The sequence below is a fragment of the Aulonocara stuartgranti genome (genome assembly GCF_965226115.1).
Source record: "Aulonocara stuartgranti genome assembly, chromosome: 7".
NCBI classification, from domain to species: domain Eukaryota; kingdom Metazoa; phylum Chordata; class Actinopteri; order Cichliformes; family Cichlidae; genus Aulonocara; species Aulonocara stuartgranti.
Window position 1 is genome coordinate 45,391,531 of NC_138945.1, and position 25,616 is coordinate 45,417,146.

A 25,616-nucleotide genomic window follows, 5' to 3' on the forward strand; every position below is an offset into this window, starting at 1 on the left:
GTAAAATCAGTATTTGCTACATATTAATTAGGCACTTCCATTTAAAAAGCTCTGACGAAACAGAAAGTTACCACTCAAACACAGTATCTTGTTCTGCCAGAGATGTAAACACTGTGTCAGACTGAGACAAGCCCTCGTCAACATCCCACTCAGGAAGTGGTGTAAGGCAGATAAGGAGGCAACGGGAAGAGGGAGCATCGTACAGATCAAATGTTCACGTATTTGTATCTGTACACAAATTAGCCATGAACTAAATACAAGCGGCTAAGTTCAGGCTAATTAATAACAACCAGGAAGTGCAAGGTTTGTTTTCTTTGTGCAGCTGAACATGAAGTCACAGGCGTTATCTTGGCCTCTCAGCTCCCCGGTCTCCATGTCTGCCAAGATTTGATGGGATTTTCTAATTGAGCTGCATAGGTCAGAGGTCAGGCAACTGTAGAGCCGTAAAGGTCTTCTGAAGGTCACCTCACTAATACTGGCTTGCAATAACTAAAGGAAGAGAAAACAGTATTATAGTGGTATCCTAATTTTGTCAAGGAATTAAAACATTCTCATTTCAGCTGTATGCAGCTTTGGTAAAAGAGAGGGAGCATTATCAGCCCTCTTAGCTAGGTAACAACAGTGCCACAATTAACCAAATATACAAAGGCAACTTGAAATGATTATAAATCATATAATGCATTTGACTTTGCATCTCTCTGATAATTTGTGTGTCTAAAAACAATATAAATGCTTTTTTTTTTGCTTACACAGCAGGAGAAAAAAAACATTAGCTCTTCAGTGATGGAGGTGGTTAAATCAAGTGCTCTCATCAGTAATGCTTAGGGTGTTAGTTGTGGGGTCAGGCAGTCTCGTTCAGCCATGGTAGCTGATGGACACTAATAGCTCTCCGTGTTTTTCTTTGGGTAGCCTGTCACCTTTTGCTTCATTAGTTGCCAATCTGTCTCTGCTGCCGTTTTGTTCTTTTGCAATTTTTAACACCCATTGCTCTATTCATCAACCTTTCACTTCTTTATTTCCTCACTCTTTCAGAGCACTTCTAGCTCACTTGCTTCTCAGCATGCTCTGTTTTCCTTGCTGTTTATTTCTCTATCATCCTTTGCCTTTCTCCCCTTTTCCCTCTTTCTGCAAGGCTTAGCCACTAACATCAGCAAAGAAGTGTCTATATAAAGCCTCCCTCGCCCATCCTTTGCCCTTCCCACAATCCTCTGTGCCTCTCAACCCAACTGACCGACGCAGAGTTTCCTGGCTTTGGTTCAGGAAATTGCCGCTCCAAAGAAGGAGGAGGAGAAGGAGGAGGAGGAAGAGGAGGATGGAAACTTAGAGACGGCTTCTTTGCCTTGGATACAATAATAAAACACACGCAAACACACAGTCACACAACCACACGCAGACATTCAGAGATTGAAGGAGAGGAAATACACACGCCTTTATAAGCTGCCTCGACGTCTCTGTTATCAGGACATACTGTGAGAACACGGAGATACTTGAATGATCAAGAGAAGGAAAGGCAACATTCTGGAGGTGTTCCTCACTTCTCTCTTCTTCACTCTGTCTTGCATTACACTTGCTCTCTTCTCCAGTCCTAGCGTTTCTCCATTCCATCACTTTTCTTTCCCAACTTTTCAGATTTGTATTCTCTAACTGAATATTTGTTTGGGAGTTCAACAGCTTCTGTAATAGAGGTGTAAAAATGTTTGCATATACAGAGCTACAATGTTAAGTATCCCATCAAAGAAACACAAGAAGTTGTGTTTTTATTTCTCACACAGAGGTCAAGTTTATACTCAACCCAAGCAACTAATACAAATTTTGATCAGCAAGGATGCTTTCCCTTCTCTCGCTTCATCAATCTCCCTATTTCTTAATTGCAAAAGTTTTCTGTTGCCACTTAACCTAAAGTCTCACTATTCTTGAGCTAAAAGCATTAAGATGTAGTGATCGTCATTTAACTTTTTGATAAGATTTTGTTGACCTGACAGTTAATATGAGGAAAACAAATTTACTTTGATATAACAATATACATGTTTTAAATTCTTAATAACAGAAATAGAGCGAGATAGCGTCAGCGTTCCCCCTTCATTTTCCTCTAAACACATCTCGGTGTTGCCATTTTAGGCAGTAAAAGAAAAATGCATATTTCTTCTCTGGTGCTCCTCAGTTGGGTTGACTCATTCTTGCCTTTGAGTAACAAAGATCCCTTCTTTCTCTCTGTATGACTGACCAGTGTTTTGTGTGCTTGTCGTACCATTAAAAAAACATTTAAAGCTGATTAACTTAACAACACGTATGTAATTTGGTGAAATAACTATCCACAGGATCATTACAATCTAAACAAAAAACTTTATGGAGGTGACAGTGCTAGTTAATGGACGGACCCTTCAACAAAGCATGCAGCAGCAGTGGCCATGTGTAGCTCCTTCCCCTCATCCCTCACCAACTTGTGCCAACTGGGAATCCTCATCCCCACACTATGGAGTCTTGGGTGGTAAGTAGGCTACGTGTGTACGAGCAGGCCTACACACATTCTCTACAACGAAAACCAGGGAAAAATGTGCGCTAACACACGTTGCCAATCCCTTTAGAAATAAACAGAATTACTCAATGAGTAACTCAGATACACATGTATGCACTCACTAGCTCATGTACACACATGCTCACAGTCAGAAACCACAATGCAGCCAGTCAGAATACTCTGCAGCTGACGTACATCCTGCCCTGCTCTGCCTCTTGCCTTTCTCCTTTTCTGTCATCAGCAGTGGTTCCTATGACAACAGGTTGCTTTGGTAAGGAGATTACATTTTGGATGGGGGCAGGACAAGTTTGGATACTGTACTGGGCTCTAGGACAACACAGGTAACAAATAAGACATCAGACACAAAAAATGTTCTGTAGAGAGAAAGCATGAATGAACTGCTGCTTTTTTTTTTTAATAGTTGTGACCGTGATTCAAATCGGCTCAAATTTTAACCAGAGCAGGATTCAACATATGCTTTTAGTAAAAATACTACAAACTTCAGTGGGTTTTTAGTCGATTTTGATGAGTTTCTTTACTTTGATCATTTAAATTTCAAATGAATAGAAATGTTGTCATGCATGGAAACCCCAAATCTTAGTTCTGACTTTAGCAATAGAAAACACACACTGAAAATGAGCTGCAAAACTAAAGAAAGATGGATTGTTATAAAGGAAGAAAAATGCGACTTTATAAATGAGCCATCAAATAAAACCCCACAGAATAAATTGACAGCCTCTGACAGTTTATGCATTTGTTTAAAAATTGTGAATGTATCTTTAAAATTTGGCAAGAAAAAGTTTTTTTGTGATGCAAACTGTAGGATATCACAGGGTAGTGTGGATGCTGGAACTACAAGTTTTAGCTCCATAAATAGCTGAAGTCTAATTCAGTATGAGAATGATTGCAGTGTCTTTATAGCTCAGAGCCACGGTGATGGGCTGCAGTATCATAGCTTTGTCACAACTAACTCACAATCAGAAAAAAAAACAAGTGGCCAGAAAGACTAGAAATGTTGTCTGCCACATCTAAAGGAACTCCGTGGGATGTAGTACATTTGGTCAAAAGCCTGAGAGGGAAACCCTATCATCTCACGAAATTCCTTCCACAGCCTCTTACCACACCCTCACTCAGTCAGACACACACACACAGACAAACGCAATGTTCTAACATATGCATTCCTGTGACCTCACATGCGCTCTCACACTGGAATCCAACACAGCCTCATGCTCAATCGTGGACCTAAAGGGGAAAGCCCAGGAAAGAAAACAAACAAAAAAAACCAAACAGAGTCTAGATTGGGAACTTCACAGTCCCTGCATTTCTGAGGACAACCCTTCAACCAGATGGCTGCACGAACTACGTGATGGAATACAATTTGTGTGCATGACCACGTTTTGGCCAGGAGCAGGGATTTCCTCAGTCTGTTAGTGGAACACTTCTTTGCTAATGGGGCTTTTACTTGATGTGTGTAAATCTGTCCATAAGCCCGGCCGTGCAGGCATACACCCTTATCCTCTGGCTCACTTTGTCCCATGTCAGAGTGTTGTCTGCTGCCTCGTAGCAGTGAGGATATGACGGAATGTTTTGGAGCGTTGGATGTGAAAATGATACCCCAGAGAGTGTTCTTGTGTTACCTAAGTAGGCCTCTGCTGACTGCTTCCATGTATTGTCACCACAGGGGGGAGAAGGAGGGGAGGTGGCTGCAGTGGAGGGACTTGGCAGAGACTCCTCTAATGGATTCTTTCTAACAACTTAATCAGGAGGGAAAATATGAAAACACAATAGAGGAAATGATCCCAGAGGGTGTAAACCGTACTGTATACTTTTTCCTTTGAGCTGACATGGGAAGACATGTCACAGATTACCAAGAAAAGCTTTGATGTGATTGGACAAGCTTTTCTTGTGCCTGAAAACAGGGAATCCTCTGAAGGGCTCTGTAGAAGTACAACCAACCAGAAAACAGGCCAGCCTGTTTACTTGGTCCCCACATCTGTGCCTCTATTTTAGTGCAGTCATTCAGTAAGTAATGCTCCATTTAGCTAAAAGTATGTTTGTTAGGTAAACAAGCATACATGCGTGGAAGAAACTTTTTTTTAACGTTTTTTGCAACATTAGCATTGCTACTTTTAACAATCAAAATTTAAATTAAATTTAAAAACACACACACACACACACACACACACACACACACACACACACACACACACACACACGCACACATTAAATTAAATTTAAATTTAGGATAAATAGCAGACATACGAGGCTTTAGACCAGTATGTTTTACACCAGGGCACTGATTATACCAAACACACTCACATATTAAGAAATACTTGAGTTTGTGTCAGTAGGGCGTCTCTGTAAATTACTTGTACAGTGAGCAGTTGCAGTTGTAAATGAGAAAGTTTGTGATACTGGCAGTGTTGGACAAGAGTATGCCCACATCTGCTCTGGGTCTTCTCTCTTGTAACTGGGGGAGCTGGCCTCAGGCCCAGATCAACCAAGGTTTCTAATTAATTTAAGGGGTTAATCTTGTTCTGCTCATGATCAAAGTTCAGCCTGCCGTCCCTAGCTGACCTTCCTTTTTGCCAAATACTGTTTAATAGCTAGCGATGAAGCATCTGGAGTTAATTTGGAGGTTTCCACTGCTGGGTAACGTCTGCTTTTTCTTTTGTGTAAGTTCAGACTAAAGGAACAGGAAAAAAAGACAGCGAGAGAGAGACAGAGGGATAAAGACAGAGAGAGAGCGAACCATGAACTTCTGTAACCAGATATTAAACCATAAACGGCATCATCTAGTTCAGGGCAGCATCTGTAAAGCAACAGGAAATCATACACGTCAAACATGCCTTTTGTGTGGAAAAGGACATGTTGTCATTTTAAATAGCTCGATGCTGTATTATTATCACTTTGACCTTGAGATTAATTTGCTGACCTTGAAGTTTCTAAGGCTTTTTTTCTTTGACCAATAAATCATTAAGTGGACCTTGAAAACCTTGGAGGATATCAGGCAAATTGTAATGGATCGTTAACATGACCCCACTCTACCACTCTACAAAACTGTATTAGAATTCATTCAAAACTTTTTGAGCTTACACACACACACACACACACACACACACACACACACACACACACGCACACACAGACACGCAAAGGCTACCAAAAACATTGGTGGTGGTAATAACTACTTTTCTTCATGCCACTATGATATGTTATGACACTATTATAAACATACAAGTAGACCCCTGTAGGTCAATAGGTGGAATTAGAGGAGCTGTCACACAGCATAAACTTTCCATGTAAAAAAATTCTTTGACATGTATCCTGTGCGATGGTTTTGGAGAGTAACTTCAACAGACAAAAATAAACAGCTGGAGCAATAGTGCAGATAATATCATGGAATACACATTTGTATTCAGTCTGCTGAGTTCATCTGGAAATGGTGGAGAGCAAGCTGGTTAAAAAAAACCCCACACATACACAATCTGTGTGAAGGTTGTACACACACATAGCCCAAGGTGGTTCAAACATTAATGTGCACTTTATGTGAGCAGAAACAACGCAACACTATTTACCACTATTGTGAACAGGTCCACACACAGTAACACATTGTTCACAATCTACTTGGACTGAGTGCTAAATACAGAGACATGTGTGGCCACAGTGACCACAGGAAGAGCTAAAGCACTAATTCCTTCCATGGCTCCATGGTACTTCACATTGTTAGTAGATAGGATTTATCACAGTGAGCGGAGCCAAGTGTATTCTCCAACAGCTGCACAGAGAAATATTGAGGCTCCACTCACTGCCTGAAGAGAAATGGTAAGGGCTTTACAGTTGGGATAATAACTGTCCTGTCTCCCTTTGCAAACCCTCTTCTTGTACCTTTCACTCTCAGTCTGTCATGGCAGATTGTTTCCCCTCCCTGAGCCCAGTTCTGCAGGAGGTTTCTTCTTGTTAAAGTCGCTAACTAAGAGATCATCCTTCTTATCTAAAGAAGGCTTCAAAGTGGGACCTAATCGGTAATGCTATGGTGCCTATGCTCATCTTTTAGATATAGCTCATGGCATAAATCTCTGCATTGCCAGTGCAAACATTATGGGAAATGGTAAAAGCTGACAGTATGTTGCACAGAAAGAGAAGCGAAAATGAAGGTTATCTATCTTTTGGTGTAATTTATTTACAGAATCTCCAGGTGACACACAAACTGTAAATAAAAGATGAATACAGCCACTGTGACATCATCCACTGGTTATATACAACCCGTTGTGAAGCTAGAGATGAGACTTTTTGGTGTTACATTCTTCATGTTGTGAACCGGTACCAGATAAATAAGACAAAATAATCCACAGATGATTTAAAACTTTTGCAGTCAGAGAAGTTGCCTCCTGCTGGCCATTAGAAAGACAGCTTTTATTCATCTGGACTTAACTGTTGCATTTTGTCATACAGTTGTTTACTTACTGATAAAGATATGTTAGTGTCTTACTCAGCTGCTCACACAATCCTTAAACCAGGGCAAAGAAAATACAGTACCACCAGGAGACAGAAGAAGAAAGGAGGAGCCCAAAGGGAGAGGTATTCTGCACGTGTTTGGATAAGGGTGTGCTGGGTTTTGAAAGCACGAGTAGGGCTGGGGAATACCTTTCTTAAAAAGTTAGCGAGATTGCACAGGATTTTCCAGTGACCTGTGTATTACACTGAACACTTCTTATCTTTTAATCACCAGCTGCAAGACCAATGTGTGTAATGAACAATCACAGAAAGAGGTAAACACATTTTCCTAACATTCTTTCTTGGGAATGGTGCCAAAGTACAGCAGTAAATCACCAGGCATACAGCGAAAGCTGGAAATTCAACAATGACTGCCTTGTCTGTGTTTGTGCATTTGTGTAATGCACTACAGATTATGCTACATGTGTGATTCTCATTCTCCTGCTGCTGTGCTTTCATACCTCAGTGACTTTAATTGAGTCCAATCATGGAGACAGAGTCTCACTTCGACTTGAATTAGTTGTGGAAAATGAGTCGGCTGGCTCAATAGATGCTTGTTTTCAGGGACAACACAGGGAAACACATAGCTCAGTCAGCACAGCAGTCTGCCTGGGCTGCCTCAATGCTGATCTGAGCTCCAGATCAACATGTGAAGCAATCTGTCATGTTGAGTGAGATCTATTTAGAAAGGGGAAATCACTTAAGCAATCAAGGATATAAATACAGCCGAGTGCAAACAAATTATGGTTTTGTTTTTATATCTAACTGGTGTAGTTCTAACTTTTATTTATATTCCATATCTAACTCTAACCATAACACTTCTTCCACTGTCATGACTTGGAGTGTAGCTGAGGTGAGGACCCAAGTGCAGAGAAGCAGAGTGCAGGAATGAAAAACAAGCTGTCTATTTAAGGCTGTTACAAAGTCTCTAAGATGAAGATTTAATAGGAAAATAAAGAAAGTCCACAATTTTACAAAAGCACAAAATTCAGAAAGGTAGACAATAAAAGCTAGAAGCTACAAACTAAACAAACTTAAACAAATCTTGCTTTTATTAGACAGTCCAGGTCATCATTTTATAGATTATGTTTCTTAATCTCCAAAAGACTCACAGTGTTTTTAACTTTTACTTTACTTTAAAGCCTGACAGCTTGTTATGTTTTCCTTCAAGTCATACAACAAGCCCAAGGCCAATAAGCCCAAGTAGTAAAAGACAATGGATTTTTCTACATATAAATTGTGACATGTTTGCAACATCAAATGTACCTAGAAAGTGGGACCATAAAACATACTGTACTGGATGTTCTTGTGAGTTTCAGAGTGTTACACCAAAACTCTGAATTTTCTTAAGGTATGATGTCTTCTCCTTCCCTGCAACAGCTTTGTTGCTAAATGAGTACTTAAAGCTGATGTCTGTCTACTCCCAATGCCAAAGACATGCTCAGCTCTGCCCATCAAGCCTGAATGTGTCCTAACTATTACCTAACTTCCAAAGAACGAGAGGAAAAATGACAAATGCTGCCAAAGGAACTCTTTTGATGTGTCTCAGTTTTATCAGAAACATAACACTTAACTGTTCGAGAGATCAGCGCAGGCCAAGAAACAGCAGAGATTAAGAATTTCACTGTCATCTGACATCTGTGTTTTTTGTAAATATACTTTCCCCGTATGCCTCTCCTCTCTGGAAGGTAACAGGTCCAAGTATGAAATGTGGTGTTTACGTCAGTGACTTCTAGAGTGCTTTCTTTACCTGCTGAGTATGAATGTTATGCAAAAAGAAGCACTGACAGATGATGCAGAGCAGGTTGGCCCAGATGCAGACAGCCAGTGTTAAACACATGGATTTATAAAGCACCGGATAAACATGACGAGAATTATAAGAATGTGAGACAACAACTGCAGCATAGTTAGGTTTACCAGTTCAAAGGTTTATGTATAGTTCTTTGTCATGCTTGTGTGCGTGTTTGTATGCATATATGTTGCACCTATGCACGACCTTGTCAGATTTTCATATTACAAAACTTTCTGGCTATGGAGCTTAGCTGATAATTATTTGAATGGAAACATGCAGTTGCAGAACTGACAGGAGCCGGACAGTTGAGGTAAAAGTTGAAGTGATTAAATTAAAACATAGGGTACACTGTTATCTTGTTCAATTTCAGATGCATCTGGTAACATTAATAAAATAGTTTTGGAGGATAATCTGCGTTTTACCTGTGTGTGTTTTTTAATCATAACTCTAATAATTCAGTTGTTATTCAAAATTAACATCTGTATCTAATAATTTCCTGTGTGAGAGTTGATTTAGATTACGGAGCTCTCATAAAGCAGGATTGGTATCTGGGAGACTGTAGGTTTGACTCATGCCGTACAGCATTCAGCTTCTGTTGTATTTGGCAAAACAGCCTAATCTGTGCCAAAACAGATAATACCACAATGTGACAGCGGTTTATAAAACTTAAGAAACATTTAAAAGATGTGAAGTGAAAAAAAAAGCACCTCAGGCCCCTCTACTTGTAATACAGACTTGATATCAATTTGTATATTATAATGGAACACATTCCATAGAGTCTTTTATGGGAGCAACAGTAATCTTTTCACATGCTCCTTACGCAAGATAACTTGTCCTTAACTCTTTAAAGCCAAGAGTATCGTATTTGATATGTGTTTTTTGAGTTTTTGAGACTTCTACATCATCAGCGTTACTTTGTTTTACCCTAAAAAATAATATAAATTGCATGACAAATTTTCAGTGACTAAAATGCAAAAATATAGCTTATGTAGCAAATGTGATACAAATTAAAACTCATATATGCTGATTAAAATTTGAAGTATTTTTATATATTTTATCTAAAGGTTCAACAAACACTCCATTATCAAAAAATTAAAGATTTCTGAGAGTTATTTCATGTTTCAGGTTTTAAAGGTTTGTACATGCCCATAAACAACTAAAGCTTCATGGGAATGTTTTGCAGTTGTAAACATCTTCTCAGTTGAATCTCAGTGTGGTATGTAAATTGCTTTAGACTGTGTGGAGTCGCTGCAGTATCTGTAAGCCACTTTGCAACCCACATCCTAGATGCTGTTTTTGACTTAAGCAATGTTATTTATACCTGATGTGTTCGCTAAGATCCCATGAAAACATCCTTACAATATACTCAGACTGGTACACATGAAACATATAGTATAAGTCAGATCTAGACACTGTTCATTGGAAAGCGTGAATATAAGCAGTGTTAAAACAAGTCGATCATTTTGATAACGTCACCTACATCTGCAAGCTGTTCAGCAAGTCCTGTAATTATGAAAAACTAATCTCTTACAGAGATATGACTTTAGACACTACTTGTGCCAGGAAAATGAGCTGCTCCACAGAGATATATGAAGCAATTACATTGCTAAGTGTTCAATCTATGTCTTCTTATCCGCGTCTACATTTCTCTTCACTTGCCAACAAACAGCTGATAAGTGCACACAGAATGGCTCATTTGTTCCTTTTCACTCAGTGTGCATGTGGGCTTTCCTCCAGCTATTCATGAAGAAAGTAGTGCAGGGCTGCCCATGGAAATCTTCACTCACTCAAACAGGAGATGTCTGATTTTGGCAGGTCAGTGCAAAACTGCATCAGCCGGAGGAGGTTTGCAGGGGATGCTTTGTAATGATTGGTGGAGAAGGATTGGGTTAGTGTGGGCTGGGTCAAAGAGCGGAGCTGATTAAATCTAGCAGCAAAGATTTTGGCATTGGTTAGAAGCAAGTAGTAGTGTGTGTAGTCAAAGGTCAGAAGGCGAGTGCTGGGCCCACTCCCTGTGAAAGCAGCGAGTGAAGAGGGATAAACCATTGCAAACACACTTTAGAGTAAAAGTAAAGTCAAATGCAGGGATAAGCCTTAAACAAATTATTGCACCTGATTATTGCAGAACTGCTCTACAAATCTATGTGAATCTGTTTATATGGTGGAGTTACGTGAAAGAAAACAAAGAAAAAAAACAGCAATGTAATAGTACACTGGTTTCCACTGTCTTTGCAATACAATCTGATAAGTAGACGGGAGCCTACACAGGCTTAACAAACTCCTATACACAGAAGCTGTAGGTCAGATTCTACAAGTTTATTTTCAACTACTGCCTTCCTGTTAAGATGCGTGGTATCATCTCATTTGCTTGTTTAATAGAAGCTGATTTAGAAAAGTTTTTTTTTTTAAGTTGCCATTCTCAGCTGTATCTTAGTCTGGCAAGTTTGTACCTTTACGGGCAGAGACAACAAAAATGTATTCTTCTCTCTCGCTGCTGATCAGGATGACAGTGTAAGGGATCATATTGTTACTTTTATGCCTGTAGCAATGGTTGTACTTGTTAGGATTCAGGTGGGGGTTTCCCATGGGTGTAATTAACACAGTTGGCCTGACTAAGCCTGTTGAACCTAATGCATTCTTAAATTTCTGAGGTATTCTGGTAACACATCTGAATCTGGAAACGGATAAACAGAAGTAGGTGGAGTAAAAATTCTATGGCTATATCCATAGCACCATTGATTCAGGTATAACATGCTCTGTATTCTGTGCAAGAACCATATCAAGAGCTATTGATCTAGTATATATATCTCACTGTGGTGAGGCTAAATATACTGGCCAGTCACATTAAAATGATTAATTGGTGGGACTGGAAAGTCTCCACAGTGTTAAGTCTTCACTTTAGGGAACAGAATATTTAGTGCATGCGTGGCACTGGGAGGGGACAAAGTAAATAGTGACACTAGAAGAGAAGTAGGTGTTATGGAGCCATGATCTTAGAGTTATCTGTAAACATCTCACACTCATTACCATCTAACTTACATGTATAAATGACACATTATGTGCTGGGTAAAAGGATTGGCCAGACAATGATGAAGAATTGGACAGAATATTTTAGAGAGAGTTAGACAGAAAGAGGGTTTGTTTCTATAAATGCATTCTTATGATTGACAATATTAAACATGTTGCTGTTGTTGTTTTAATCTAAATCAGGCACCGACTGTAACCAATCCCTATTTGTTACTGTATTCAATTCAATTCAATTCAAGGTGGGACACGTATAGATGAGAACCAGAAGGAGCGTGTTTCTCGCTCCTGAAATTCTGATACTTAATCTCCAAGAGTTTGCCAATTAATAAGAAACATGTAAATAAAAAGTGTTGGAAATGAGAATGTGTTTTTAGTTTTGATACTGAATGACTGGCTGCACCTACCACAATGTAATGTTTGCATGATGCAGTTTGATTGGTTAGAATATGCTTTGGAAGGTTTTAATAGACATAATTTTGAGTGGCAATCACCTGAGAGTTAAAGTAACAGGCCCGCACTTCAGTTTAGGAATCCCCAACATCACACCAGTTCAAAGTGAGTGTTATTTAAAGCCTGCGACGTGTTTTGTCCAGTCGCTTTCTGCTTTTTCTTTTTCCCCTCAACTACCCCTTGCAGCAGGAGTTTTTTTTCAGGTGGTCATGTGATTGTTGGGGTTTCTTTCCAATACTGTAGGATTTTTACCTTGCAATATAAAGTGACTTGAGGCAACAGTTGTTGTGAATTACGACTATATAAATAAAACTTAGTTACATGGGGATAGTATAAGTCCTAGACATTCTTTATGTGGTATCTTGTTATGTTATGTTCTCCTTATTATACAAATCTTTTTCCCAACTGTATGAAAAAGACACCAAAAGTACAAAGACGGTCGAAAGGAGTAACACTGTGTCTTTGTGTATCTGGACCAAGCATACAATAAGGTGCTAAGACAGGAGCTGTGGTACTGCATGAGGGAGTAATATAGAATATAGATAGTGTGTGGTTGGAGAAATAAGTGATGGTGAGATTACATAAGGGACCGGCTCTGAGCTCCTTCCTGTTTGCAGGGGTGATGGACAGGTAGACATAAGAGTGTCTGTGCACTTTGATGTTTGCAGATGGCAATGTGATTTGTAGTGAAACCATCATGGAGAGCAGTATAAAGAAAGCCTTCGAGGGTGGTGGTAAAGTCAGTAGAAGCAGGACAGAATACATGTGTGTGAATGAGAGGGAAACAGGTGTAACAGCGAAGCTGTAAGGAGCTGAGGTAGTGAAGGTGGATGAGTTTAAACGCCTGAGATCAACTATCAACCAAAGCAATGCGCAACGCTCAAGAGAGGTGAAGAAGAGGGTGCAGGCTAAGATGGTTTGGACTTGTGCAGAGGGGATTAATAGATGGTGAAGAATGCTGAAGGAAAAAAAATGGGAAAAGTAATAAGAAAATATATCAATCTGTAAGACCTATACATGTAACTGCAAGCTATTGAATTTATAACTGGAATAGCAGGGAAAAAAACTTTCTTATGGTAGCCTAACTGTTCATTTGAAATATAAATATAATAACCAGAAAAAGTGATGGGAATGGTCAGGTGACACCTCTTTGCTTTGCATTCGTTTACCTCCCATGTGGGCCCACTTCTTCATGAAAGTGAAACAGAACTAGCCCATCCTCAGTGAGGAGGGAAAAAAAAGACATGAGTATAAAAAAAGAACTAGCAGTCAACTTTTATGACCATACAAGGCTGCCACATTCCTGCCTCGGACATTTACAGGCTCTTAAACTGGAGCCTGGTGCTTGCCAAAAGTGAAGAGAGGAATTCTTATCAGTATTTTCATAGTATATGGAGGGAGTTATGGGAGCATGATGAGTAGTGGAAGAAAGAGTACGTTTATATTAAAGGTTAACAAGAACAAATAATTGTGGAGACAAAATGGGATCAAATAGACTAATGGGAATCTTGGTCTAAAATAAAAAAAATTCCTTGCCTGAGGGTTCTATTACACTTTCATAATATCCAGTACTGTGTGTAGCTGAAAATGCTTATAGACAAAAACAGGGAAATTTTTTATTAAAGTGTCTTCATTTTCTATATTTAAAAATTTGCTTCATATTTCATACTGAGGAAAACCTGTTTTCAATGCATGCGTAAAAGAAACTTGACCACAAATGTCTGTACTCAATATTTTTATCATCAATCAGTCTGTGCGTATCATTAATCATCACCAGTATTTGTTTAATTTTAAATTATGTGCAAGAAGTAATAATTTCAAATGCTGTAGCAGGTCATTAGGTTAATCCATGCTAGTCTATGAAGAGATACCAGACTGTCAACTAACACCCACACACTGGCACACTTCAATATCACAGTGCTGTTCTATGTCATGGGTTCAACATTTCATCTGTGAGTGTGTGAGTGTGTGGGCTTTAAAGTTAAACATCTTTGTTGTAAATATGTATTGACAGATTATACACTTTTTTCATCATTATTTATAACTTGCTTCTTGGAGTTCTCATCGTTGCTATTTCCAGCTTCAGAAAGCAGCAACAATTTCAAATGTTCTCTACTTAGCACCAGTTAGTACCAGGCAGACAACAGTTGTTGTGGAGACCAAAATCAGTGGAACAAAAGTAAATGTTGCCCTTATACTGTATTTTGGTCAAGTGGGCTGAGTGTCCTGAGTGTCCTGAGTTTGATTCCACCACCAGGCCAGAGCCTTTCTTTGTTGTATTTGCATGTTCTACCTGTTTGTGTGGCTTCTCTCTGGGTAGTCTGGTGTTCCCCCGCAGTCCAGAGACATGCAGTTATTTGGGTTTGGTTAATTCACCCATAGGTCTGAATGGCTGTCTGTCTCTATGTGTTAGCCCTGTGACAGACTGGTGACCTGTCCCAGGTGTACCCTGCCTCAATTGAATTGATAGGCTGTGACGCTGACAAGGATAAGCGGCAGAGGATGGATGGATGAGCCGAACGTCCAACTATCTATCCATCCAGCTTCTTTCAATGTGGGGGAGTAACAGCTCTACACTGAGCTGCTCATCCTGTCTTTTTTTTTCTTTCTTCTATTAATCTAGCTAAGTGTAAACAGCAGTAAATACTAAATATTCAATGTTGTTGTGCAGCACGCAGGACAGACAGCGCACAATGTGCTTTGAAGTAGCAGCCAAGAAAGGTGTAATTTAAGTCTACGAACAGTGAACACCCATGTGCACACCTGTGTGGATCAGCGCACTTGTATTCAAAAGGTTTCCCCCATGTAACGGTCTGCTAGAGGATGTAGAGAGCCATAGCCCAGTCCCCCAGGGCATGAAGCAGGCATGGAGGAGATCCAGGCCCCAGAGTGCGAGAGCCCAAGGAGGACCACCGGAGGGGCATCTGTGCCACCCTCATGGGAAGGGCTGAGGATCCCCAGACGAGGTGTCACCCAGTAGCCACCGAGCAGAAGCTAGAGGGGGCTGCACCGGCGTGCCCGCCGGCTCTGCCGGCAGCCAGCTGTGCCAGAGTGAACCGAGCCGCAGGCCCAGAGGCCGGAGGCCTGAGGGCCCCCGCACCCCGGAGGAGGCCTGACCGAGCAACAGACGCCAGGCCTCGCCAAGTAGCCACCGGGAGTGAGCTGGTACCTGAGCGCCCAGCCCCGGACACCAAGAACCACCAATGCACCGACCCCTGAGGGCATCAGTCACCGGCAGGGAGTGTGGTGAGGGGAGGCCTTGGAGGGCCTGGGAGTTCCCAGAGAGGTGGAGTCTAAGACCCGACCTGACATATAGACACAGACAAACAGGCATTCCCACCCTCATGCACACATATACAAACACTCAGCACTCACCCAACGTAAGGATTGACATAAATGGACATGTACACACAGTCACACTCCCCAAACATACTCTATACCCCGGGTCCAGGTACCCTCGCCCCCAGAGGGGGAAACAGAACCCAGACCCAAGAGATGTTACCCTTCCCCCCGGGGTGGAGGCAAGCAGACCGTCCCAGACTCCGCAGCAGCAGGGAGGCCAATCGGACAGCCAACATCTCCTCCCAGCCCCCCCGCCCCGATGGCTAGTAGAGAACGGGGGTGTGTGAAGACCCCATACCTCCCTCCTCCCGCTCATGTGTAGTGTTGCTACGTGTTGCTTTAAAGTGCATTTAAAACAAGGGAGAGCATGGTGCTGCTGCCAGAGAGCAGCAGGTGTTAGCACGGCCCCTCCCGAGAACCCTCAATGTCTACATGGATTTAAAATTGAGAGGTGGGCACCGGCGCCAGAGGTAGGTTTGAGTACACAGACCGTCCACTGGACGCCGTTAATGTGCCCACCCTCAAGGCCTTATATATATATGTGTGTGTGTTATGAGAGTGTAAGTAATGTGGATGTCTAAGTTGTGAGAAAAAATTGAGGCACAGGTGGCCAGACGGGGACAGAGGGGGGGGGGGGATGTCTCCCCTGCACCCTGGTGACACACCCGCACCCCAAGGCCCTACCTGTGTGGGTGAGTGTGGTGGAGCGGGAAGAGGGAGGTAGCCGGGGATGGGGTGGAAAAGGAGGGAGGGGAGGATGCCCCTCCCTAGGGCCAGCTCCCCCGCTGACCCCAGTAGGCACCCCCGTCCTCTGGTACCCACCAAGGCAAGGGAGCCCAGGTCCATCCAGACCGAGGCCTACGGTAGCAGCACTGCCAAGCCCCACAGGACCCGGGGCAGCCCACCCTACCCCACTGTAGAGGAAACTGTACCCACCCCAACATTCAATCATCTCCCAGACTACACACGACAACAGACACCCAGGTTAAGTTAAGCTCATCCTGTCTTTAAATGAGAGCACTTCTCACTTTTCCTGGCAGAGTACTAATTAGGGTTGCCAATTCCTATCCCAGCTGCAAACCACAGACTGTCGGTACACGATCAGCACTCAATTAAACAACAGAACCACATCATCTGCAAAATGCAGGGATGAAATCCTGTAAGGCCTTACTACTTTATAGTTAATATGCTAGAGGCAAGTGTCTTTCACACTGCTGTACAGCTTTTACTGGTCCGAATCGGTAAATAAGTAAAACATAATTTTTGCTATTCTTCCTATTCTCTCTAATATGCTTACAGTTTTTTGGGGAATCAACAGAAAAATTCCCAACCCCAGCCCACTGGAAGACGTGGCCTTAAAATTGCAGATAAATAATGTAGATGAAACTACTTTTGCAGGTATTATTAAGTAAGGGTTGCAGATTGTCAACTTTTCCTTCTCCTTTCTTTGAACTAAATGAAAAGTCAGTGTTAAGGGGGGGAGGGGCATGTGTATAAGGTTGAAATGAGTCATGCACATAAAGTAATGATGCAGTCAGGACGTGATACTGCTTCCTTTGTTCTCAAAATGCTGCTGTTATCCAACAGTAAATTAAAAATTCCAAAATGCCATTTAGCAAAGACAGAAAATTGATGCATATGTGAAAGCCAAACCCATAAGGACCTGTTGAGAGAAATTAAAAGAAAATACATAATGGCCCTCAATTTAACATTTTTAAATCATCGTTTTGATTAATGCCCTATAATCCTGAAAGACTATCACCATCATCATGGTGCACTATAACCTTGAGTGGTATTCTGATTACCTCTGTGAGAATTTAGCTCCAGCCTTTTCGAGCTTGCAGAATGGAAAGGAGGAAGTCTGTGGTTAACAATGGCAGGAAAGGGAAACTTGTTTTGAGAAGCTTGGCACATTAATGGCAGTGCAGGCTTAAAATAATTGGAGACACTGTAAATGTTAATTTCTTGGTTGTAATGTGGTGTCGGTAGCAAACCTATACTTTGATGTCTTATTATATTTTTAGTATTTTGTTCCCTTAATCTCATTCTTGTAGGCATCTAAGTAGATTTAAATCAAATTGGTCATAACTTAAAGTTTTAATTATACTTTATCCTGAGGGTGGAAAAAATGCACAGCTTAACTTATTTTGCAGTACAAACCCACTCAGTTACAGTGCATCCGGAAAGTATTCACAGCATTTCACTTGTTCCACATTGTGTCATGTTACAACCTTGTTCCAAAGTGGATTGGATTCATTTTTCACCTCAAAACTCTCTACGCAGTACCCCATAATCCAGGCAGGCAACTCTTGGTGTTCAAACTTCGCCCATTTATGGACGATGGAGGCCACTGTGCTCATTGCAGAATTTTTTTCTTTATCAGATCTGTGCCTCAATACGATCCTGTCTCTGAGGTCTACAAACAATTCCTTGGACTGCATGGCTTTGTTTGTGCTCACTGTCAACTATGCGACCCTACATAGACAGGTGTGTGCACAGGTGGACTCCAGTCACTTCAATCAGACAGGTCAGTGGAAACAGTATAAGCTCATTGTTGTGCGTCATAGCAGTGCCTGTGAATACTTACATACATAAATATTAACAGGCACTATGTCTTCATTTTGCAAGAATTTTAAGCAAACATTTTGTCAGTTTGTCATCATGGAGTATTATTGTGTGAAGAACTTCGAGGTGAAAAATCCATTTAAAACATTTTGAAATGAGGAACATGACACAATGTGGAACAGGTGAAGTGCTATGAATACTTTCTGGATGCACTGTATATCATACTGCTGTCTGAAGTATTTCCACAGTAACTCGAATTACTGCTTTCTCACTAGTATCAGTTTTACTCCCTCTTACAATGTGTAACAGTCCCATGACATTTGACTTAATAAATGATGGATCTTATCTAAATATGAAACAGAAGGCACCAGGGAGCACCCAACTCTAAGAAACCTCACTTGAACACAGACATGCGAGTCCTCGCAGAGCAAATCATATTTCGAATGGCTCTAAACACACCTTATCAGCATGTGTAACTGAAACAAATATTGCCAGCTGTAAGACACAATCATTAACTGGTGACTTATCGTGAAATGCAAACAGTAACCAAGCAACCCAGACTCAATGTGAAGTAGCTGAGAGCCAATAATCCTGCTAAAACAAGCAGGGCTCTTTCCACTCACTATTTTTCTACAAAAGAATAAATTAATTACTTGTTATCTTAGAGACAAAAAGCAAAGCTTGTCAGGTAGAGCAGCACTGTAGAAAAAAAGGATGAGCAGGTGAGATAATGGAGATAATGTTACAAGCTGTGAAGAGAAAGCGCTTTCTAAAAAGGTGCTCCTACATTGTCAGACATTCTTTGAAGTCTTGAAATCCTTCCCTGAAGAAAGGATTTCCAACACAAAAAGTTAGTCCAACAGAGAAACTCCAAATTATAAAGCACAAGCCTATAGGGAAGAGTGACTCCTGCTGGAAACAACAAAAAACTGACTGGTTCTAATGTTAGCCCATAAATGTCTCTTAAAATGTCCTTTGGGAGAAAAATGCCTAATTTTAGGAATGGTTTAGACGTTTATCTTTGTTCCTTCTCACCTAGGCATCCTTTTCTTCTTTTCCCCCTTTCCTGTCTTTCGTTCTATTATTTGTAAGAGCTTCTAAAATGTTCAGTAGTACCAGTGAACTCTATATTCTACTTCAATTTTAATTGCATTCATAGATAAAATCATGTAAGTCACAATGCTTAACAATATGTAACTACAAAACATAGCTAAGCAGCTATACAAAGAAAGCATATTGGAGCTGAATGGTTGTTTTTTGTTTACCTTTGTTTGCATTACCTTCATATAGTGTCAGAATGTTGACACCCTGGTGAACAGGTTCAGTGAGACTGATCACAACTGGGATCTCTGCTAAGGATGATTTTAGCATGAAGAAGAACCATGTGAGCCATACATATAACTTGTGTATCTGGAAGTATCTGTGCATGTGTAATTCACACCAAAATAACCCTGTGAGGCTTCTAGCACTTTAAAAACGAGGAAGACGTTGAAAGTTGATTACAAAATGTGTTATGGAGAAGATGGTAATGATCTGTATAATATTCAGATAGACTATAGGAGAGAGGTTAAAAAGAAGGACGGATATGGTGAGGGCAGATGGAAGGTGGCAAAGATACTAAAGAAGATTTGTAGGTTGGATGATCAGATAAGAGAGCAATGACTATAACTGGGGATGGAAAATAAAAATAAGATGGATGTCTTAGCTTCAACGAGCCACTAAATACTCAGGCTTGACAATTCCCCAATTATTTGACCTACTTTCTCAAATGGATTGGATGGATTATATGGAAATAATCCCTATTCAGGATCAGTGCTGTTTTGTTAGTTTAATGGAACATAGTTTCTTTTAAATGAGATTTATTTATTATGCATATTAGCAAGGATAATGGCAGATATCTCATAACCTTTGTGGATAAGCAGATTTCCTGTTATCCTTTAATCTTGTGTTTTTGTACTACAATAATGGCAAAGGTGAAATGAATCTCAACTGAAGTCTGAGTTTGTGAGCCACACATGAACATAACTTGTCTGATGCTACGATTAAACATGACTGCTCCTGTTGGCTGCTGTTAGCCTGTAATGCCAGGCCTGCTTTATAATGACATTCCATTAAACTGAATCACTCCTGCTCACTGGCTCCCTCCTCATAGGAGGAATGTGGGTGGTGAGTTATCGAAGTTTCATGTATCTGGCATTTATACCATCTGGGTTAAAATGCCTGCCCTGGCTGCTTTTTCTGCTCATCTTCAGCTTTAAGATTCCTGTGTGCAGTATGTCTGGGTTCAACCTGAATTATCCACAACTGGATGTTCTTTTTTAAATAGGAAGTATGAAGGTCTCACATTCTCATTTTTAATATCCTTACAATATTTTTTCCACAAGTTCAGTGAAAAAAAAAGTATCAAAGTGTATCTCTGCATGTCTCTTCTTTCCACATCTTCTCAAATTCTTTATCATAGTTATAACAAATGTTTTGCATACAGAAACTGCTACCTCAAACATATCCTTAAGTTTAATGACTGGTTTTTATTTTGCAGTCACGACATGAACTAAAGAATGTGAGATCAGATGATCTTCAGGTGCTCTCACCTCAGCGCATTTGGGGCAGTCCCAGTTAGCTCTCAAAGAAAAAACTCACGAGAAGCAGCACTTGTCTGAGATGTGGTATTCATCCAGATGGGCATCTGTGAAACTACACAGTTAGTCTAGATCCTGTGTTGTGTTTAAGGCGCTTATTTTTTCTTTTTGTTTTTTTCTCGTTGACATTTCATATAGTTCCTCCCTTAATTTTAGTTTATGAGGCAGGGGAACTTGGATTTGACTTCAAGGTTTGTTGCCAGTGCAGCTGAGGTGTGAAATTAAAAATATGGATGTAATCAGGAAGATTTCATCTGAATATATCTCCGAATAATTTTTCTGGAGAACAAAAACAGAGTGAGCATGGGTTATCTAACTGAGCTAAGGAAAACATTTACAAGAGCTCCATTTGAAGGCTTGTGATAAGCTATGGAAGTGGCTCCATGGAAATACTGCAGGTGCTTCCTTACAGTAATTAGAGATGTTAAACTTGAGCCCGCTTATTTGCATTTGCCACTGGACTCAAGCATTACTCTAGAGTATATTCTACAGAATGCCGATTTCTGAAACTGAAGAAATGTAATCTATGCATAGACTCCGTTGCAAACAGTCTCTGGTGCTTTCCATGTGTTTCTCCTCACCGCTCTACAATTCAATTCAATTCAATTCAATTTCTTTATTGTCCCACAAAGGGAAATTAGTTTAGCAGCAGGAGGATAAGAACAAACAGAACAATACTATAAAACAATAATAACAATAATAATGATAGAAAATTCAAGGACAATTATTTGCCATTAAGGAGACAAGACGCAGTAGGGATAAAAGAGACCTGGAGTCTTTTAGTCCTCCTCGGAGGTACTCTAAAACGGCGGCCGGAAGGCAACAACTCAAACTCACTGTGAAGTGGATGGTTCACACAATTAATAATAGAATGAGCCTTTCTAAGCACATTTCTATTGTAAATGGCCAAAAGTCCATCTTGCCAGCACCCTGAAATTTTGCTAGCAGTTTTTACCAGAAGTCCCAACCGATTCTTATTCTTCACCGTCAGGTTACCAAACCAGGCAGCGATACAAAAAGACATCACAGATTCGATAAAACTTCTATAAAACAAGGACAACATCTCAGATGAGACGTTAAAAGATCTCATTTTCCTTAAAAAGAACAGTCTTTGTTGAACTTTTTTAGTAGTGGCATCAGCATGAGATTCAAAACACAGTTTATGGTCAAGTACCACACCTAGATATTTATAGCTCTCAACGATCCCAATATCGGCAGTTTTAATGATAGTGGGTGATGAGCTATAAGAGGACTTCCTAAAATCAATAATCATGTCTTTAGTTTTTGACACGTTAAGTGAGAGGACTATGGTGAAAAACTACACAAACAGAAAACTCCAATTCCAAGAAGCTCATAAAATCTCATCTTGATGCAATCTTGTATGTCTCCTCATATGAATATGACTTACTGTTTGCATATTGGATAGACATAGATGCTGCCCTACATTCATGCATTTGAGGATTTATGATCTGTAAGCAATCAGTCTGAATTATGGAAATCAGACCTGAGTCAAAACTATTCTTCAACTAGACAACAGCTTTTAGACATATACTCCAACACACAAATGTGTTATTATAGAGACACAAATGTTTTTATTAAAGTATACTGCAGCTGGTTCTATAAACAGACTGACTAATACGAATTCTGGTGACAGCACCATGTAAATTCAGTTATTTATTTAAAAATAAAAAAAAATAAAAAAAATCACATTCAAGTTCCATCCTGTATGTATTACAGGAAGGTGACTTGTCCCCTTTTTTTCCGCTTCTTACAGTTTTAACTGTTTCCTTACTCAAGATACCACGTAAAACAAAACTTAATCAACACTTCAGTGAAATGCCAACAATGACCTGACTTCCTATGACAGAAGAAGTGGCCATGGAAGGAATCTCTGAAATGAGAAAATCAGAACAAGGTCACGGGAAGATGTTGGAAAGAGGTAATGAATGTGTGACCCTGGCCAGGCAATTCAGTCACATGAAGACTGGTAGAGTTGTGGCTGAAAGGGGGGAAATAACAGCACAGTTCTGGGCCGACTGCCATTTAAGACAATGGGCCTCCTCAGAAATGGCACTTCCTTGAATTGTGCACACTTTCCATATTGTAAATGAAAATACAAGCCCCTCAGTGGTGTTTTTTCCATCATGGCCAACCTACCACTGACTTCCCAGAGAGTAACAGGTGATTCATCAGAGAGAGCAACATCGGTCCTGTAGGAGTTAAAGTGAGCTGTATTTGGATTGCATACTGGTTCTCCTACAGCGGATAAATACTGTTCCTAAATGTTTGTGTACACTGATCACGCTCTGCATACTGTAGCATTTAGTGTACAGCACATGTGTAGTGTGGAACAGTGACAACACCTTTACAGTATCTTCATCAGGAGTAAATCTGCATCCACAGGTACTTGAAACCATGCTGGAAGTTACACGAGGCCAAGACAATAAATCTAAAAGATCCTTTTCACACAGAAAAAGCATCACTGTAGTTGGCAATTTATGGTAAGCAGCATTAATGATGCATTTAGTGAGTCACTGTGATGATTTAACATTTCAAAGATCAACCTGTAATTTTGAGAATGTGGCTGTACAAAGCTATTTTCACACATAAATTTCAGAAAATGTATTGTAATGCAGTTGGGATACAGCTTTAGAGCCACTCACAAACATAAAACTGAACACACTGATCAATGTCTCATCTGACTGACTACACAGGACATTTGCATGCACCTTTGACAAGTGCTGAGAAACAGGAGTGTGCAAAAGTCTTGAGCCACCCATGTCTACTTTATACTGTTGAGGTCCATGCTCACGGGGAGACCAACCCATGACTGAGATATGCTTTTACTGCATTTGCAGTGTGTTAGGGATCATTGTCACACTGAAAAATGAACCTATTGTCAATCAGAGGCTTTCCAGTGAATGGTGGTGCAAACTCTGACTGTTCTTTTCTGTGTTCATAATCCCATCAATTTTGACAAGATCCCCAATACCACTCGTTAAAATGCAGCACTAGACATTTACAAATAGCTGTAAGCACCATCTCCTGACCTCCTCCATACGTGTCATCAATGATTTGAACCAAAAGTTTAAAATTTGGATCGACCACTCTGAAGACCTGCTGCCACCGATTTTCATTCCAGGTCAGTCATATAGTCATACACTATCCTTTTCTCCCTGGTTCCCAGTTCAACAATATAAGCAGATGGTTAACAAGCTATATAGCTGATTTCCATCCCCAGACTTTAAAACTAGTATAAAAGGAAGCATTTGGTGAGTAAATCTAATAAACATAACCTTAAAGATACATTTATGTCTGCTACTGGTTAATGTAACACTGAACAACACACCCTGCTCTGCACCAGTCCAACATCACGGTGAGCGTCACCCTAACCAGTTTAGCCTTCACTAAGCTGTACCAAACTTCCTAGTACATTTTCCTGCATTCTTTAAATAACGTATAATTATTATACATCACATAGTTTCGCAAGACCTCTCACAAAAACATAATTCAGTAACACATAGATCCAACATCTGACATAAAAGCTCTAAAAAATGGGCCATTGCATGTAGGCTTTAAAATTCCATTGTGTAAAATTCTACTTTGAGAGCAGCCCTTACCTTTGAACATTGTATCTCATCTTTAAAATTTAATTTTTTTTCCTCAATGTAGGCAAAACAGCAACAGTACATAATCTAGCATACACGTTGTGTGACAAGAAACAGTTTGTGTTTTTTTGATCTTTGTTATCTGCCACTTAAAAATACTTTACTCCATTTATGCATGCTGTTCTTCTGTGCCGCTAGATGGCTGAAGTACTGCAACTTTCTATACTACGAATGCATCACAGTGATAACAAATGATGTTATTATATTCTCATTACTGAGCAAGCGTCTCCATGCCAACACTGGAAGAAACACCAGGCAGCAGCACATTAAAATGAACTAGTTTGACAGTACCCTGATTTAATTGCTGGTTAATTGAAGGTTTCACAATGTCATTCCAGATAGTTTCAGCTCACTTTAATCCCTGGTGCTGAGGTCCCTTCCATGACAAGATAAGTATAATGCAAAAACCTCTGGGTATTGCAGCCTGGATACTTTGGTTAAACTGCTTTTTTTCCTATAACAGTAGGAGGTGAACAAACAAAGCACGTCTGAGATTCAGTGTAAGGTATGAAGTCACTCCAAACGAGAGTTTCTGGAGATATTTTTATCTCCTAAAAGCTTAATGCCTCTGACAACCAGTCAAGCTGCAGTTCATTTGTGTAAACACTTTATTACTGTATCCTTTGAGACATTTGTGGGATTTTCATTTCTCATAAACTATTGTGATAGTTTCAAGTTGCCTCAACATTCCTTGTATCCAAGAAAGCATTGTATTAAATGTGACAAAACCTCCTTCAAGGTGCTCCTGAGATACTGTGATCAAGAGCATGGAACAGATGGATAATCTGAAAAGAGCCACATTAAAGTCTAAACTCCGTAACAACAAAGTGCTCTTCAATTGTTGTCATCCAATAGTTTTGTAATCCAAGGTCATCCAAATAGAAGAAACAGCAGAACAATCAAAGGTTAAAGCTGTAACTATATTTGTAGAGATCCTATTAAGACCTTGAAAGGCAGGAATTTAACCATTTTAGCATTTTGTTGTATGTGAGAGAAGTAATTTTAGAAAAACCTGTTTTTAATACCACAAATAAACTAACAAGGAGCTATTTGCAACACCTTGTTGCCTTGATATAAGTATGAAAATACTATGATATAACATTGCTGGCTGACAATAAAAC

General features: G+C 40.2%; 1 long non-coding RNA gene across 2 annotated transcripts; it reads left to right on the forward strand.

Moving 5' to 3' along the window:
• Positions 1–2,753: 2,753 nt before the first annotated feature.
• On the forward strand, positions 2,754–25,511 carry LOC309709646. 2 transcript variants are annotated; one of them, XR_014277568.1, is made up of 3 exons: positions 2,754–2,856; positions 18,007–18,150; positions 24,834–25,511. It is a non-coding gene; the product is annotated as an uncharacterized lncRNA (long non-coding RNA). The 2 variants fall into 2 exon arrangements; XR_014277569.1 differs by lacking the exon at positions 2,754–2,856 and adding an exon at positions 6,301–6,340.
• The last annotated feature ends 105 nt before the right edge of the window (positions 25,512–25,616 follow it).